Source organism: Chenopodium album, chromosome 8, assembly GCF_948465745.1.
Source record: "Chenopodium album chromosome 8, dcCheAlbu1.1, whole genome shotgun sequence".
Classification (NCBI taxonomy): Eukaryota; Viridiplantae; Streptophyta; class Magnoliopsida; order Caryophyllales; family Amaranthaceae; genus Chenopodium; species Chenopodium album.
The window spans coordinates 60293406-60313555 of NC_137841.1; positions in this window are offsets into that span (position 1 = coordinate 60293406).

A 20150-nucleotide genomic window follows, 5' to 3' on the forward strand; every position below is an offset into this window, starting at 1 on the left:
TTTCCTATATTTTCCTTTTTTTTATTCTTTAACATTTTTGGGGGCTTTTAATAGAGTCCAAAAAAATTTAAATTAAATATTTGAAGCAAAAAAAAAATAAAAAAAAATAAAAAAAATAAAAGAAAAACAATAGATTTAAGCTACAAGCAAGAATAAGAATAATCATTTGTACAATATACGCTTATTCTTCTAACAAGAAAGAGGGTTAAATGTCATCACTAATACACTATTATACCAATGTGTCATCACATGGTTACTTTTATACCAATATGTCACCGGTGACTAATTTTTATACCCATCTGTCACAACTTACTAACTTTTATACTAATCTGTCACCGGTGATAACTTTTATACCAATATGTTACAAGGGTGATAACTTTTATACCAATTTGGCTAATTGGCCCAAGTTGGAGCATGGGGATCATAAATGCCCAACATGCATGGAAAGAACGAAGATAATCAAACTGAGTCTTCCCAAGCGCCTTAGTGAAACATCCGCCAATTGCTCCTTAGTGGAAACATAAGATGGAGCAATTAAGCCATCTGTAATGGCATCACGAACAATATGACAATCAATCTCAATATGCTTCGTTCATTCATGAAAAACTGGATTCCTAACTATATGTAGGGCAGATTGACTATCGCAAAACAACTTGATCGCCTTCGGGTGTTGAATCCCCAAACTCAAAAGTAAAGCCTTTAACTATTTCAACTCATTTGTGATCAATGTCATGGATCGATACTCAACCTCAACAGAAGATGTAGAAACTGTAGGTTGTTTCTTGGTTTTCTAGGAGATAGGAGAATTACCAAGAAACACAAGCCAACCTTTCAACGAACGACGAGTAAGAGGACACGCTGCCCAATCCGAATTGCACCAGCCCTGCAAAGTCTGTTCATTGTCTGCACTCAACAAAATACCCTGGCCCGAGGTGCCCTTCAGATACCAAACTACCCTTAGAGCTACCTCCCAATATTATGCTAAGTGCGAGGCTCATGCATAAATTGAGAAAGTATATGAACTGAATACGCCAAATCCGATCTAGTAACCGAAAGATAAATTAATCTACCTACCAATTTGCCATATGGCTCAAGATTCACAAGTAACTCACCACTAGCCACACTAAGCTTGTGATTTTGCTCAATCGGAAAACCACTTGGCTTTGCCCCTAATAACCATGCTTCTGAAACATTATCCAAGGTGTAATTTTGTTGACACAAAAACAAACCAGATTTACTACGATCCACCTTTATACCAAAAAAATACTTCAAAGGACCTAGATCCTTCATCTTAAAACAATCACAAAGATAAGCCTTGAATACAGTCTATGCATCGGAATCATTCCCAGAAATAATAATATCATCAATATAGACTAAGACATTAATCTGAACATTGCCATTAGTGTATGTGAAAAGAGAATAATTAGAGTAAGATTGGAGAAAGTCGTACCCTTTCAGAGTTGTGGTTAGTTTTGCAAACCAACACCTTGGAGCTTGTTTCAACCCATACAAAGACTTTCTCAAACGACACACCAAGCTCGGATCCGAGCTCTCAAAACCGGGAGGTAGTTTCATGTACACCTCCTTATCCAGATCACCATGAAGGAAGGCATTTTGAACATCCATCTGCTGAATTTCCCAATTTTTAGAAGTTGCTATAGCAAGAAAAGCGCAAATTGTAGTCATTTTGGCCACCGGAGCAAAAGTATCACCATAATTAATACCTTCTTGTTGATGATTACAAAATACAACCAAGCGACACTTGAGACGTTCAATATCACCGTCAGACAAAAAAATTTGTCTTGTACACCCATTGACTACCTAGAGATTTCTTGCCAGGAGGAAGTTGCTCTAATGACCAAGTCTCATTATCTTCCAATGCCCGTATTTCTTCTTTCATAGAACGTCGCCAACCTTCCGATTTCATGGCCTCTTTAAAGGATTTTGGATTCTTTACCTAAACAACATGATTTTTGATAATTCACAGAAAACATGTCACAATTTATATAGTGTGCCAAAGGATAAGGCGTACCTGAAGGAGTGTTGGATGACAGAGAGGAATGAGACGAACTTTTAGCAAAAACAGAATGTGTCACAAAATCACGGAACTTTACCAAAGGAAACTTTTCACGGTGACCTCTACCCAAGGGTTGGACCACTCTATGCTACTCGGAGGAACCCGAAACAAGATCGACAACCATCGAGCTATTGTTGTGCTGCTTGGCTACTGTTGAACTACTGCCGTGTTGTTCGGCTTCTGCGACACTCTTGTTGTACTGTTCGCTGCACCCTGTGACTGCAAGAATTGTTGCGGGGGAAGCTGGAGCTGAGCGAGGATTCAGCCCAGCCGCAGGTTCACCCACACTCGCAGGCTTTGGTGCGGCAGTGTGCTTTGTGTGCTGGGTTGTGTTCTCTAAGCTCTGATCAACCCTCTATACTTCATATGCACCATCATTATCACCCAAATCAAGCTCACAATCATTAAATTCTCCATACTCCAGAAAATCCTCATGTATTGCACCATTATCTTTCGGGCAATTAGACGGAAACACTTCCTCAACAAACTTCACATCACGAGACATAAAAAGACTTTCGAGTTACTATCATACAATCTCCATCCTTTCTTCCCAAAGGGATATCCCACAAAAACACATTTTCTATTCCGACTTGCAAATTTGTCCCCATTTAATTTGTTTTCTGATTATGATAAAAACAAAGACATTCAAAGGTACATAATGCATCAAACAAAGGTGGTTTATTGAACAAAATTACAAACGGTGTTTTATTTTGTAACAAAGGAGTAGGTGTACGATTAATTAGGTGAGTGGCAGCAAGGACACACTCCCCCCAAAAATTAATAGGCAATTTGGCTTGAAACCTCAAAGCTCTCCCAACTTCAAGAATGTGTTTGTGTTTTCTCTCGACCCTCCAAGTTTTCTATGGCTTCCCCACACAAGAGGTTTGGAAAATAATACCAGTAGCACTAAAATAAGCACACAAACAATTCAATTCCGTGCCATTTTCACTTTGCACAACTTTAATGGTTTGAGAAAATTGTCTATCAACCATTGCAACAAACGCTAAAAACATTCTAAAAACCTCAATTTTATCAACCAACAAATAAATCAAAACAGCTCGAGAATAGTCATCAACAATAATAAAAAATAATAATAAGCTCCGCACGACGAGACATGTCGATATGGACCCCACAAATCACAATGTATTTTCTCAAAAATCCTAGAAGCTCTACCATCACTCAAAGGAAACTTATCTCTAAGATGTTTAGCACGTATACATACCTCACGCCCTTTAACAACATTATGATTATTGCCGCTGACATGAGGAAGTAACTTAACTACTTTTTCGGAGGGGTGACCCATTCGACGATGCCACAACTCCAAGGTCGAGGTTGCTTCACCCACATCAACATGATTCACCGAATCTGAATTGCTAAAATAGACAAACAGTATAGTCCGTCTCCTAGCTCCCGTTCCAATCCGCTCCTTCGTTTGTCCTGTAAAACACACATATAAGGGTTGGACAATACAATTAAGCTAGCTCATCGGTAATTTGTGACACAGAAATCAAATTGAAACTCAAATTAGGAACATAAAGAACCCTTGTTAGGATTAGTTTGTCCGACAAACAAACGAACCCAACTAAAGAAGCCAACACTGTGTCACCATTGAGAAGACCAACATGACACTCAAAACTTTGTGTATCAAACAACCAAGATTTGTCTCCGGTGACATTAATAATCCAAGACGTAACATCAAGCTTTCCATTCAAGCAATTTTCGGGAACATTGACATTACCGTACAATCCCGTAATTGCCTTCCATTGTTAACTTGAGAACTCTTGACCATTAGAAAGGAAACCAGTAGTTCGTTGGAGCACTTGAAACAACATTATCTTGCACTATACATTGCCCCCGACTTCCATAACCCTCACGGCCACGATCAGGGCACGTACAACCCCATCCTATCCCTGTACGGACGGCAGACCCAAGAGCATCTCCGTCCAACTGTGTTTTTGTGGCCTGCCTTAGCTATGTTTATGGGTGTGATAGGTGTTTTGAGGTGTGTCATCATCTCCGACCATTTTTATGGTTTTGTAAAAAAAAAAAAAAATATAACCTGCTCTTGATACCGTGCTAAATTGAATAAACTCAATTGCTTAATCTCCATTGATCACGGCCATGGCCAATATATATATTAGAAGGTTTCCCTAATCCGATAGGATTAGGAAACATCAAAACATACCAAAAAGATAATATTCTAGGCACAAAATATAGAAATATATCATATTATTTCCTAAATATATCCTCAATAAGAAAAAAAAAATAGGAAAAATTGTCCGGAATAATCCGACCTTTGCCTCATCCGCCCAAAATAATCCCACCTTTCGATTATTTTTTAATAATCCGACCTTTATACCCAATCCGCTTCCAATGGTCGCAGGTGACTTGAAACCGGCTAAACATGTTACCATTTGTAACTTGGGATTATTTGCACACGTGGTACCACATTATTGGTCTAAAATAATAATACAAAAAAAAAAATAATAATAATAAAAAAAAAAAAATTAAAAAAAAAAAAAAAATCCAACCACCTCCCCTTACCCACGCACCACCACTGAAACCACCTCCATTACCCACCACCACTGAAACCACCTCCCCTACCCGGCCCACCAGCCGACACCACCTCCTTTACCCAGCCCACCAACCGAAACCACTTCCTCTACCCAACCCACAAACCGAAACCACTTCCTCTACCAACCCACCAACTGGCCAATCGAAACCAACGGCCACTACCTGTGATGGTTTTGCAATTCTGAGGCTAATTTGTGGGTGTTCGAAGATGCTCAAAATTGTAGTGTTTGCCGGCGATTGTTGGTGCAGCTGTAGTGGGTGGTAAGTGATTGTGATGGTGGGTTCATTTGTTGCGGGTTTGTGGTGGCGCGTTTGCGAAGGAGAAGCAGCAACAATAGGGCTGCTATTTTTGGTGGTTTTACAGCTTGGGTGCTGGGGTTGGGTCGACCGGAAAGAGGGAGAGGGAGGGGGTGGTCGGAAAAGGGGAGGGAGAGGGAGGGGTGGTCGGAATCGTGGAGAGGAAGGGAGATAGTGGCCGGATTTGGGCAAGGGGGCGGTGGGTGGGCCGGAATCTGGGTTTTAGCTTTTTTAAAAAAATAATTTTTTTTGTTTTTTTTTTTAATTTTTTTCTATTTTTTTTATTTTTATTTTTGACCAATTATAGTCTGACACGTGTCTAATAACTTGTAATAACAAGTTAGGTGACCGGTTAGGACCATTTAAAGCGGAAGAGGTATAAAGGTCGGATTATTAAAAAATAATCGAAAGGTGGGATTATTTTGAGCGGATGAGCCAAAGGTCGGATTATTCTAGGCAATTTTTCCAAAAAAATAATATGAGGTAAAATTAATTTTTCCTAAACATAATACTTGTAATTTTTTGGATGTACCACTATGAGAAATATGATGTGTCTATTCTCCTTCAAAAATAAAAAAAGAGTGTCTATTTATCTGATTTATTCTTATTTAACTGATTTTATTTGAAGTTCCTGGAACTAATATAAACTAATTAATTACTTCCTCCGTTCTTTTTTACTTGACCCGCTTTGACTTTTACACTATTCATCACCTCTCCTTTAACCATCTTTTGTGAATGATATGTAAGGAAAAATAATATATTCATATGATATCTTTTTTAATTCGTCTCAATAAGTACTATCGTAATATACAACTTTTATAATTTTTACTTATGAAGAATTAAAGTTATTGATCGCTAAAGTTTTGCATTGGCAAGCGTGGTAAAAGGAACAAGTCAAGTAAAAAAGAACAGAGGAAGTATTAGATAATATTAGACCTTATTTTATTTATAAATTAAAAATAGTAACATAACCCTTATCATAACTTATTTTTATTGAACTTATCTTATACGAAGTATAAACTTAATTGAACTTTGTCTTTTTTTTTTTTTTAAAAAAAAAAAAAAAAAAAAAAAAAAACCTTAATTGAACTTATTAGACTTTTTTAAAATGGAATAGGGAGGGTGATTTCATTAAATAATAATAATATCCATTCGACACTTACAATCATCCCTTAAGAGATCTAAATTCTCAACACGGGAATTATACCCCTAAACTAATGGCATCGCTTCTAGATTGCTCCTGGATAAATTTAGATGTCTTTGCATCGTTCTTGACGGAGCACTATTGATGTACGTATAGTCGCAAAAGTGATAAAACTTTATTGGTCATCAAGATTTACAAATTTGTAAAACGAATCTTCAACAGACCCGCCATTCCACAAATTTGCAAGACGAATCTTCCAAATTTGTATCCCTGCACACACTAAAAACAAACAAACAAACAAACAAACAATACTAAACCCTACATGAAGGGACTGACAATAATCACCATACTGTTGGTGATCTTTATTGGCTAAAAGCATTAAATTTAAGATTAATTAAATTTGGGGCTTACCATTGATAAAAATCGATGACAACTCCTAAGTATTACTATGGTGGTTAGGTTTGAAGAGAGATAACACAGAAAATTTAAGTTTTATTTATAAAAATTAAAAATTAAAAAAAAAAAAAAAAAAAAAAAAAAAAAAAAAAAAAAAAAAAAAACTTATTAGACGTGATAACAGGTAGTACTATGAGAATTAACTTCTATTGTACTACTATGAGAATTTCAGATAAAATAAATAGATTTCATATATAAGAAAAGTATTTTAAACAAATTCAAATAAGCCAAACAAAGTCTTAGTTTGAGTCCAGACTCAAATATTTACACCAACAACAAGTGGTTTACATACTAATATCCTTTTTTTTTTTAACTCTGTAATAAATTGATTCCTTTTTTAAAAGCAAAATTAATATACATACTGTTTGGGTCCAATTAAGCCAATTGGGCCTATCATTAAATGATCCAATATTCCAAGGTCAGGGCCCAAGCCTCCAATTAAGCCAAGTCAGCATAAGTCAAATGGTCCAAATTGTTATGGTCAGCCCATGACTATTTGCGGCCCAATTATCTTCCTCTCCTTGTATACAAAGGTATAAAAGCCTTCAATTACATCATTTGTCATTCATTCACATTAAAGCCTCAAGCATTAAATCTCTTGCATAGCTTTCTCTCTCTAAACACTGTTTGACTTCGGCATCGGAGGGGTCTTCCTCGGATCCACCCCCGAGGCCAGTTTACGTGTATCTGCTGTGCAGGAAACCTTCGGCCCAGCATCATAGCTTTCTCTCTCTAAACACTGTTTGACTTCGGCATCAGAGGGGTCTTCCTCGGATCCACCCCCGAGGCCAGTTTACGTGTATCTGCTGTGCAGGAAACCTTCGGCCCAGCATCATAGCTTTCTTTCTCTAAATACTGTTTGACTTCGGCATCGGAGGGGTCTTCCTCGGATCCACCCCTGAGGCCAGTTTACGTGTATTTGCTGTGCAGGAAACCTTCGGCCCAGCATCATTTGGACCGGATTAGTCTTCATCCGCTTCATTAGGACCTTCGGCAAGGTCCCATTGTTTTCACCCGAAACACATACTAATAACTTTTAGGGGGCATTTGGTTCGCGGATTATAGGTATGAGGTATGAGTTTAGAATGACCAAAATCCATACCATATGTTTGGTTGTCAAAAATATGATTTATAAACCCATACCTCAAACCCATATGGTATGGGGTTTAGAAACCTTGGGGGGAAGGTGGATTTGGCTTATTCCATTCCTTTAGGTATCAAATATATGAAATTAAGGGGATGATATTTCATTTCAGAATTGAACCAAACACGTGGTATTAAGTATCAAGTTCCAACCCGATACCACCTTAACCTTATTCCTGATTCCAAACCTATACCACTCTGCGAATCAAACGAACCCTTAATTTGTAAGATAGGTTTTTCTTAACAACATTAAAGCCATTCTTCATTTCAATTTCTATTATACTTTCTCTGCAAATTAGTTGACTCAATTTTTTTTGTCAAGTCTTCCAATGCATCCATATTATTTTTTATTAAATTAGTTTTATTAACACTACAAGTTGAACATTGATAATTATAGTTAATATGAGAGAATAAGCATATACTTCTTTTTTCTTTTACTCTCAACACAGCTTCATCAAAACACACATTTTAGAATGAGATAATACGGAATAGTAGGCAAAAAAAACGTATTTATGTGTATCAAAATAATTTTAATTCCGAAAATAGAAAGGCTTAGATATTACGTGTATTAGTGTATAAATTAATTTGAATAATAAATAATCCGTATGCGTATTCACACCCGCACACCTCATTTGTCATCTCTGCCTAGGCCGCCTAGCTAGGCCTAGGAGCCTATGTAACCTTAATGTGTCTCCATTAAGGTTTCTTCCGTTTTTGAAATTTTCTTTATTTTGAAGGTTATTGATGATATTTGCTCCACTCATGTATGGGTGGTTGTAGGTCATATGCTTCCAATAAATTTCGCATCAAACTTTATGTAATCTTATGTAAGACATGCGACACGTGTGACATGTTCGATGCATTGCTTGTTGTCATTGGATTTTTGTTAATTTAAATTATTTATTAGTTGCTTGCTATCATTGGATAGGTAGGCCAAGCTAATCTTTGTTTTTAAACCAACATCAAAATTTATATTTTTAGCTTTTCCCCAAGTTTTGCATTTTACAAAACTAATCTTCTAATCTTGTCGTATATAAGAGATAAAAAAAAAAAAAAAAAAAATTAAAGTAGAAACAATAAATAGAGATCGATAAAGATTTTATAATAATAATAATTTATTTTATTTTTTTTTTTTTATTTATTATTTTTTTTTTTATTGCATGCGTCTCTCCAAATGCTCAATTGATCAAATATGTGCACTCTAATTTAAGACAATCAAATAAAACAAGAAAACTGTACACAGCTTTAACATTTGCAATTAAAATTATCTTTATGTTTAGGGTGGGTGCTCCAGTAACTTATATCTGGGTCGATAATGGCTGGATACTAGCAAAGTCAACATAGATTAGCTGCTCTTAGGGTTATGTTCGAAGATAACCGCTCCTAAAGTCGATATTGGTATGATAAGGGCAGTGGCGGATTTAGGATTTCTAACTAGGGGTAGCGTTGAGTAATTGAATAATAAGAAAAAAGTGGTTAGAATGAGTTATTATATACAGTCTTTATATTTTAAACATTTAATTTGGTACATAAATTTTATTTTACAAATATGAAATAATTTATATTATACGAGTAATTATCAATATAATACAATGATCAACTTTTAAAGTACTTTATATGTTCAAAATATTACCTTTCTATGTAATACGTATCTATCATTCACAAGTTTAAAAATTAATACTTTGTTGTCTTTGTATATGATAATCTGTACTTATATTATAAATTTTTTTCATCGCGTTACTCACATATATAATACTAAATAGGTAAATAATTAACTTACATATATATATATATATATATATATATATATATATATATATATATATATATATATTGAAATTAAGTACGTGCAGTAGAATGGTAAGAATTTTATCAGATAAAAGAGTTTTTAAAAATAATAAGTTGCTCATTCAAGGTTTCAAAAAAAAATTATGATTTATATCATTAAAAGTTGAATACATAATGATTAATATAGTTATGCACACATAAAGTAGAAGCAAAAGGAAAATAGGAAAAAAAAAATACTCTAATAGACATGTTGTGTACACAATAGGTCTTTTCTAGTTAAAGAAGCAAAAAAATCAAGAGACCTGTTGTGTACACAGTAGATCTCTTTTAGTTTGAAACAAAAAGCACGGGCTTTTGTATGGTACAGTCAATTTGTTATGGCTAAATCAAAGAGACCGCCTATTTATAATAATAAGTCTCTTTGATCAACTTTTTTTTGGGGGTAGCATACCCCTTGTGCCTTCCTAAGTCCGCCTCTGGATACGGGTAATATATTGTAATATGATAATGTTTTGGTTTAGAATATTTATACTTATATATACTTATATACATTCTTAAAAAGCGTTTTCAATATAGAATATGTGTCACGTGCCGTCTTTTTTAAGCACTACAAATACGCCATGTCAGCAACATGTGTCACGTGTCACATCTTTGAACTCTATAAGCATGTGCATGTCAAGTCAAGTTACAAGTCTAACCACCTTAGCTGTTTATTTACTATGTTTTTTTACCCAACAAAATTATAGCTAACTTGGAAAAAATGATTAATGTTTAGTTATCTTATTTGTTCTCATTATGTAATGATCATAAGACAATTTAACAACTTTAATTTTATAGTTTGAAAAACTAGTTTGAAAAACTCCGTGTTGTTTTTCGATTTGATGAATAATAATAATTTTCTTTTTTTGTAAAAATAATCAAGAATTGTTACTGTTAGTTGAGACGAACACTACAAGAGGGGGTAGATTGCATGTGAGTTCCTATTGACTACTTTTGAAGAATATAAAATAGAATGTAAAGGAACTTGCAATGCACACAATGTTTTACGAGGAAATCTTTCAGGGCCCAACTGGAAGTAAAACCTCGACCCTCTAAGGGATTTTTAAAACCAAATCAATCCACTATAATAGGACAAATACACAAGTTACAACCTATTATACTCGGACATTTACTCACAAGTTCCAGAATGAACTTGCTACCCAATAGGACCCTATCCTACCCAACCTAAGTCCCTGACTTAGATTCACTCGTACTCACTGAGCACTCTAACTCTCAGCTTCAACCTTGAATCCTACAACACAGTATGCAAAGAAGTAATTCACACACACACACACCCAGTAACCCAAACAATACAATAATTTGACTCTAGTATACGAAAGGTAAAATACACTTGAAATTCAAAACTAATATGACAAAGTATGAACTTGGAAAACTTACACTTTTAAGCACTATTCGAATTCTTCGCGTATAAACTCATAGAAAATATGAAACGTGATTACTATAATTTATATAAGACTAGTTCATATAGAAAGTAGGGTTTTAAAAAAATAATTATGTTATTTTACAAAAATCACAAAACATGGTTTTTTAATGTAAATCTTTTAGAAGAAAATATTTTTAGGAAAACTTAACAAAGATAAACTATGAAAAAAATATTATCTTTTAGAAATTCGGATTTTACAAAATAAAATATTCTTAGAAAATCTTTTCATAAAAACTTATCTTTTAAAAATTTCCTATTTCACTCTTGCCAAGCTTTTTGTCACGTTTCTAATAAATCTCATATCTAAACTTACCAATCATATATATATATATATAAGTATAAACTTTTTAAAAATAAATTGCTTCGTCAATTACTGCATTTCAAGTTACTTGGGCTTCACGCAGTCCAGGACTAAGTTCCTGCTGTCTCTTCACTTCCAGTTCTCAAATGGAACTTCGCAAGCAGGTTCTTGTAGAACTTGTTGTCTTCAACACAGACCAAGGCAATCACTTAAACTTGTTGTCTTCAAGTTCCTGTTAGGGAACTCAGTTAGTTCCTGGTTGGAACTCTTCTCCTATCTTCTTTAACTTTCCTTGAGATCTCTTCGAGTCTCCTTAGATAGGTTACTCTTCCACTTTCAAAGTCTACTTCACATGTTCTAATCACAATACTTAGAGAATTCTTATTAGTTGAAGTTTGCTAGTTTGTATTCATCATCATCAAAACCTTTATGCTTCAAAAGTTACATATATTTAAATCATACGAATTGAAGTAACATACAAAATATTGAATATGGATTTCCTAATCTATTTTTTTTTCTTTGAAGTTATGAAATTTTCAAGATGATTATGAAAACACTACAAAGAAACAACCGAACATGATCATCAAACTCAACAAGTAAAAACTAGCAACCCGGGGTATCACATGAGCCACACACTAGTACCTTAAAAGTAAGATACATTGTGGCATTCGTAGTAATCCTCGAACAGGTGCCATGTGTCAACCCACGTAGGTGTTTCGTCAAGTGGGTGATAATTGGTGAGTTTCCACATGGCCGAAAGCATGTCTCCAAGTGGATGGCAAAAAATGCCGATATGGGTAATGAATTGGTATTCTTACAAGAGTAACTTTTGTATATATCCGGTGTACAGTAATTTAATGTACATCGGGGGTCACTTTTATCAAATTTAAGGTACTTTACAGTTTTTTGGGTAACATTTATCAATAAAGAATAAATAGTTCGTAACTTTTATTTATGCCATTTATTCATATTATGGAACCTTTTATTCATTTTAGGATAACTTTATAACGAATGTACATCTGATTTATTTAAAAGTTTAGCTTCCTAAAAACATATGCGAAGATCCAACCCGATTACTTGATCCGATCCATATGGATGTCTATATCCCGTACACTTTATGTGTAAGTTGGATATATCATGTGTCAGTAATTGGAGTTAACTCTAGTGTAATAAAAGAGTAAAATTTAAGGAATCAAGGTTGTTGGCTTTCTTAGATTTGGCTGAATTTATGTAACTACTTTTAATCTACCTCCCAAATAAACCATTTGCAATAGAAATAAAGATGGCACTTATCTTACGGAAGAGGTAATTGATGAATATTTATATACTTCTTATAGTACATGTGCTGTTAATGTGTCCCAAGAATGATGGAGAAATCTGTACCAAGTATTAGCTAGGCCAGTATGTATGTAGTATTAGCTGTAGTTAAATTTGAGTATCTAGTATCTACACACAATAAAGATACTCTAACTACCATCCAAGCCTCTAGGGTGATTCTAGAAAACTTGCTCCAATGGTAATTTTAGCATGATTTTGGTGATTTATACATCCAGCATCTTAATTATTGAACAAAAGTATTAGGTAGAGGTTTGAGAAGTGGTTATCAATTGTTATTAGAATACCAAATTAAACGTGATAAAAGAGTGGAGTTTTATTTTAATTGAATGAGTTTATGAGACGTTCACTTTAGTTAATTTGAGCGGTGAAAAAGAGAAATTTATTTTTAAAATTATAGGAGTAGTACTCATAAGTCAATGCCATTGGCTCCTTGCCAATAATGGATGGAATTGGTTAAATAAATTGGGACAAAGAAAAAAAAAATACTCCATAAAATTGAACATACTTAGGGTATGTTCTCTTCAGCTTAATTTCAATTCAGTATAATTTAGTTTATTTCAGCTCCAATCAGTTTAGTTCAGTAAATCAAAACATATCCTAAATTGTACTGTTATAGAGAGAGTAATAGTTTTGACAAGTTTCTCTGTAATAATTAAATACGGAGTACTAAAAAACTAGTGGTATATATTCATAGGGTTTACATAAGTATAGGCCCACAAGTGGATAAAAGAAAATACTCCATAAACATTTATCCTAGCCACCTCTCTAGCTCTTTGATTCTCTCTGTTAAACCCTAGCCTTCCTTAGTAAATTTTGGAGGTGCTCAAACAGTCGAACATCTCATTCATTGTTATTGCTATTTTGTACTTCTTCCGTTCTTTATTACTTGTCATATTTCATTTATCAAGTTTGTCAACCCATAACTTTAACCATCAATATTTTTATAACAATTAGATATTATGATACTCATAGTATTTATTGTGAAAATTCTAACAATATCTCAAATAATAACTATGTATTAATTTCCTTACATATAATTCACAAAAGACATTCAAATGACTAAATGAGAGAGTGCGAATAATACGTCAATTCAAATTAAGTCGAGTAAAAGAATGGAAGATGTACTCTGTAGTTTTTATTTAGTTAGTTGTTTGTTTATATAATTTGCTTCTTCTTATGACAAGGATCTTCCTTGAAAGACAGTTTTTTTTTTCCTAGCTTCTTGCGAGAGAATTTTTGTGCTTTTAAGGTTAAATCCGGTGGATCGATCATTGACTTCATCATATAATTAAAGTAAGGATAATTTGCCAATTACTATCGCAAGTTAATACCACTTTGTAAATTACTACCGCAAATTTAAAAAGTTGTGAATTACTACCGCAAAATTTTTTAAGATGTTGCGATTACTACCAAACCCCCATTAAACCCAACTATGACGTCATTATATCCCTTTAACCCATGCTTGACCATGGTTAAGGGCTTTAACCAGCCCCCCCAAAAAAAAGAAAATGGGTTAGGGATATAATGACGTCATGGTTAAAGGCTTTAACCCATGTTTGACCATGGTTAAGAGCTTTAACAATGGGTTAAAGTGATGCAATGACGTCATAGTTGGGTTTAATGGGGGTTTGGTAGTAATCGCAACATCTTAAAAAATTTTGCGGTAATAATTCACAACTTTTTAAATTTGCGGTAGTAATTGACAAATTTTCAAGTAATTTCTTGAAAAAGTATTATACGAAATTGCATGAATTATAAAATTTTGGAATACATTCAAATGGTTTTTTTAAAAAACTAAATCAAATTATGTAAAGAACTACTTGTATATCTTAAGTGTAGTTCAGTTGCAAATAAATCTCTAACACTACTCGGTTATGGTTTTTTTAAAAAAAATTATCTATCTTTTGGTAAGGTTTGATAATGTTATTAACCACTTCTATATGAGAGATTAGTTATGATTTGATATACTCTTGTTCTAGCAAAATACATATAAAAAAAATATATCCCAAGACTAATTTTCAAAGGTTTAAAAATAGAATTGAACAAGAGATAAGAAAATTTATGGAGTATTTTTTTTTTTACTCTGAAGAGCAAACTGTCATTTAGCACCCATTTAAAGTGGGAGAGAAAAAAAATCTATAAAGTACGGAGTACAATATTTTATAAAGATCAATTTTAATTATGTTTTTTTTTATATGGATAATTTAATTACTTGATCAATAATATAGTTTGTACAACATTTTAACTAATGTACACTATTGTTTAAAAAAAAAAAAAAACTATGTACACTATTTATTAAAGCTTGAAAGACTTGAAATAAATGTTTTTTTTTAAACCTACTATGGTAAAATTATTGAAAATATCATTCACTCAAGTCCTCTCTCAATCATGGGAAGACAAAGACTGGCACATAAATGTCAACTGCCATGATAGGACAAGTCCGTATATCACTAATCTCATTCCTAAAAGAAGATAGGCTATAAACTAAAGTTTTAATTCTGTACAACTTTCCTTTTATTCCTAAACAATTTAACATTAGTTTAATCAAATTTGGGAATTCTATTTAGATGGGGTGGGACCCATTGGTAATATAAAAAAGAAAATCTTGACCGTTGGATTAGATGAAGTAGTATCAAAGGGTTTGAATAAGTGATAAGTGGACCAAGTATTGATAACGTACAGGCTGGTCATGAAAGAAGAGGTCCAGTTTTGGTATAGTCAACAATTATATGTATTGCGAATTTGCAATTGGGTTGTTGTTTTGTTTGTTATGATATTTTCTTTCCATTTTAGGCCTTTTCAATACTGCCATAACTGCATGCCACGATTGATTATATATTACTCATATTCACATGTCACTTACACTTTCCATTATAATCTTGGTGTGCCGACTTGGCCGTAAACCACCTCAACTGCGTTTCTAAAAATGTATATGTGTTACGTCACTACTCAATATCAAGTTTGAACTCCTAACCTCATGAAATGGACACTATATGGCAAACCTTCTTAACTGCCAATAATTTATGTTCTATTCTTCCACATAAATGTATTTAAATATGGAATACAACATTGCATCCAAACTCAAAAACAAAGAGACATATTATTCTTTATATTCTCTTCAATATTCAACATTACATTCCAAATTATTAATATTTCAAACATTTTATTAAAAAAAAATACTTAAAGTAACATCCTAGGGCAACGCTGGGGTAACACACTAGTTTATTATTATAAATTGATTAATTACTTGCTTGCAAAATTTTATGCATCTACTTAATTTTATATAATATGTTTTCATTCTTTTTTTTCTATTCATCCGAAGAAAGTAATGATGAAGTTTTCATGTTGTGTATGATGAAATAATTTATAATTCTTACAAACATGTACGCGTAAAGATATATTCATATATATAAGTATATTAAAGTAGTGCTTGTTATAATAGAGATTTTTTTTTTCAACCTAATTAAGCTTGAAATTAAAGAGTTAATTATGACCAAGTTATAATTAAATGTTGTTCGAGTTTTGTTCATTTATTTGACGAGCAAAACATTTTTGTTAAAGATTGTTGTTAACTTAACAAATGAGTTTTGACCGAGTTCTCATTTACATCCCTAAGCAAGACCGACTGTAATTATGTTAAGATATCTCAAATTACAAAGATTAAGTATCTTAGCAGTATAAATAATGAGAAAGTTGCTTCAATTAGATGTCTATTTATATTTTTTGGAGAGGGTTTTTTTTTTTTTTTTTTTTTGTTAATACTTATAAAGAGTGGTTGTGTATATAATAAGGATTTGGAGTTTAAAGAGTTGGAGTTGAAAATTTTAAAACAAATTATTCTATTTATATTTTACTATAATGTACATGTGTTGATCTGATGCACAAATGTTTCAAATTTACAAATCAAAATAATGATGAATCTAACAATTTTTGTGGATTAAGGGTATGGTTTGGAGGGTTATGATGAAAAGTTGATTCCTCTATTATTATACTCCCTCCGTCCCTAAATTAGAAGCCTATTTCTCTTTATTATGTGAGTAATAAATATTATAAATAGGCTTCTAATAAAGATAAACAGAGGAGTAATATTTTGTATAACAAACAAATTTTAGGAATAGATGTTAATTTGATAATTATGTTCAACTGTTCGATAGCTAGTGTGTGATCCGAGCGTTGTCTCAGATGTTGCGACTTTTTTTTTTTTTACCCTATATATATTTATGTTCTAATCTTGTGAGGATCAATAAATAAATTAACTAACCTCTAATTTGAAAAGAATATATAATGTTAATCATGTGAAATTTAAAACACTAATAAAAGTTGGTTGAGATGGTAAGTGTATAATTTTTATTTATTGGAGGTTGTGGGTTTGAATCTAGATCAAACCATAATTTATTTATTTTGTTAAATGAATTTGCAAGCTTACGTGTCGCATATACTTTGAATATTGAGGTGGCATTGTGACACGGTGTCATATAGTTGAATATATAGTATAGAGTATAGATAGATGGTTGTGCATTTATACGAAATGATATGAGAATTGTAAAAAAAAAAAAAAAAAAAAAAAAAAAAAATTACAACTGGTTTGCAGTTAAATTTTTTATATGACTAGATGAAACTAATGTTAAGGAATTTTTGCATCAAGGTGTTTTCAACAATTTTGAATGGTTTTAGAGGGATGGTTTAGAATTATTTGATCGCGCACGTTAGCAACCCCAAATTATGAATAAAAGTAGTAAAAGTTATGGAGGTAAACCTCTTTCATTCTATTCTATTTCTCTTTTTACTATGTTGGAGAATTTTAATGACAAACTATAGAGTAAACAAACATAATTATTATATTACAATTTTAAACTAATTAAGACAATGTTTAGTTAGCTGATCAAATTTTATGCGGCCAATTTTACTTTGATGCATGTATATTTATTTTATTTTATTTTTATTTATTTTTTTGGCAATAATGATGCATGTATATTGAATAATCCAATTTTATGTTAAATAGTTGGCACGCATAATTAAGACTAACAGACTACAATGGTTAGTGAAAATTGATAATTAAGAGTTATTAGCTGACCTAAATTTATTATAAACTTAAAGTTAACCTAAAAGCAATGATTATTATTTTGCTTGTACAACTTAATATTAATTAGTCTGTATAAAGGACTTTTGCCAGCTAATTGAGTGCAAAAATATACTTCGATGGTACAAAAAATTTGAAACAAGAAACAACATAAGTCCATAATTGGCCTCCTAGTTTGCTCATCAAGGATTAAAAACTCCCTTATAAAATTAACATCTAAGCTAATCATTCAATTGTAACTAACATAATTTTGTTAATTAAAAGATAATTGAACTTAGAGAGGAAATTGATTGTACAAGAAAAGTGATGATATTTTGGCATTTGAACATGTATTGGCATGATGGCCTCTGTCGGATAGATTGTGGTTGGAATCCACAAATTCAAAACCTTAATAATTTAGAATTTTAGAATACTATATCACGATACTTAATCATAAATTTAATTAGGGCATGTTCTCATTGACTGAACTCAGCTGAACTGAACTGAACTGAACTAAACTGAACTGAACTGAAATGAATATTTTATAAGAGAAGGAAATTAGGACCTATACTAAATTGAACTGAATTGAGCTGAACTGAACTAAACTGAAAATAAACGTATGAGAACAGACCCTTAGAGTTAATGAGAATTCATCTTTATTTCAACCTTATGGTTAAAATATGTGAGTTCTACCATGATATACACCCACCTAACGGGAGGTAAATAGTTGATTGACACCAAAGTCTTTCATGAATCTTCTACCTAAGTTTACATGTTTGACTATTTAAGGAAGTGTGAAGTTGTGTGAAGTTGGAATAGTTACCGACCTCTTACATAACTACATAAAGAGGTCCAAATACATGTGAAATTAATTTATCAGTCAAAGGTAGTTAAAATCCTCTAAAGTAAGGCTTATTTTATATGATCAAGACCAATATAATTAGGTTTACCTAAAGTAGTACGATGACCCAAAATGGTAAATTACTCATAATAGTATTGTGATTTGATTTTTCCAAAAAAGTAAGCATGTGATTCATGTGAGTTCTCCTTTAAAAACAATAAAATATTGAAAGTTCACACTAAAAAAATCTTTGGAGATTTTTGATAACCCCATATGTCTATATCCTTAGCTTGGCGTTCATTAAGGAATCAAGACTACAATTATTGTTGTTATCAATACTATTAATGGTCCCCTAACGTACAAGAATTGTCAATTTTTTTTTGTGATCAAGCATTACACTCTAACCATTTGATAAAATAATATAATTAATTTTGGTCATTTATTGTAAAGATCTAATTTTATGGACTATACTATTGTATGGTTACATCCAAACTAGCTTTTCCTAATTTTGTTTTATTTTATATCCACCTAATTAATTAAATTTGCAACAATAGCGTAGTATTTGTACAATTAATGTCATTTAGTGCTTGTATGATTGAACCACCTTTTGTTCGTTGTTTGATCTATTAAAATCCTTGTAAGGGACCAAGATGCAAACCCTTGCATTATATTGATTCTGCTAAAAAGTGTGAAAGCGTTGAATGACTTGGAATTTTGTCCATTCATAGAAATATTGTTAGCCACTAGTTATTGATAGGAATTGCATAAACCTTTACATATATGCCACATCTTCTTAATATAAGGTGCACAAGATTACATCAAGTTAAACATTTTGAAAAACTTTATAAGGTGTATTTGATACATTTAGCACATGTGTGGATTAAATGTTTGCTTATATGCATTATATATGTTCATTTTGATATCTCTTATTTAAACGAATATGAGCCTATTCAAAACGACACAACTATTGGGATACAGAAGATTAATTTTAATCCCTATAACAATTGTAGGCCAGGGAACTCCAGAAAATATTGAGCCATTGAACATAAATATCATTAGTTGCAATATAGTAAAAATAAAGTATTTGTTTTATATTAATAAACTACTCACTAAGACGAATTAAATAAGACCCAAGTATGAAGGGTAAGTTACAATTACAACTTGACTATGGTATGTTGTATATTCCCTCCATATTTTATTACTTGCTCAACTTTCTTTTTGCGGTCATATTTTATTACTTGCTCTATTTCTATTTTTAGAACCTTTCACAATATTAACCCAATTAGTTCTTCTCTCCAAGTGGAACCCTTAATTATCATACTTCAATATTTTCATATTCTCTATCTTCTCAACTATAATGCTTTATTTTTCCACAAGCCCCACTTTGTTCATATTTCTTTACTTTCTACTGAATCTCCTAAAACTTCAAACATGGAGAAATGAAACAAGCTAAGTAATAAAATAGAGAGGGAGTATATATAAAGATTAATGGTAAAGATTTTATCATAAAAAAAAAGGTATTGTGTGAGATCGAACTCACCATAAGTCCATTTTATTGTAAGAACATCAAATTTTGAATTTTTCATATCAGATTTTAACACTTTTATCTAATACTTAAATATTTTTATCTTAGATTTTGACATTCAATT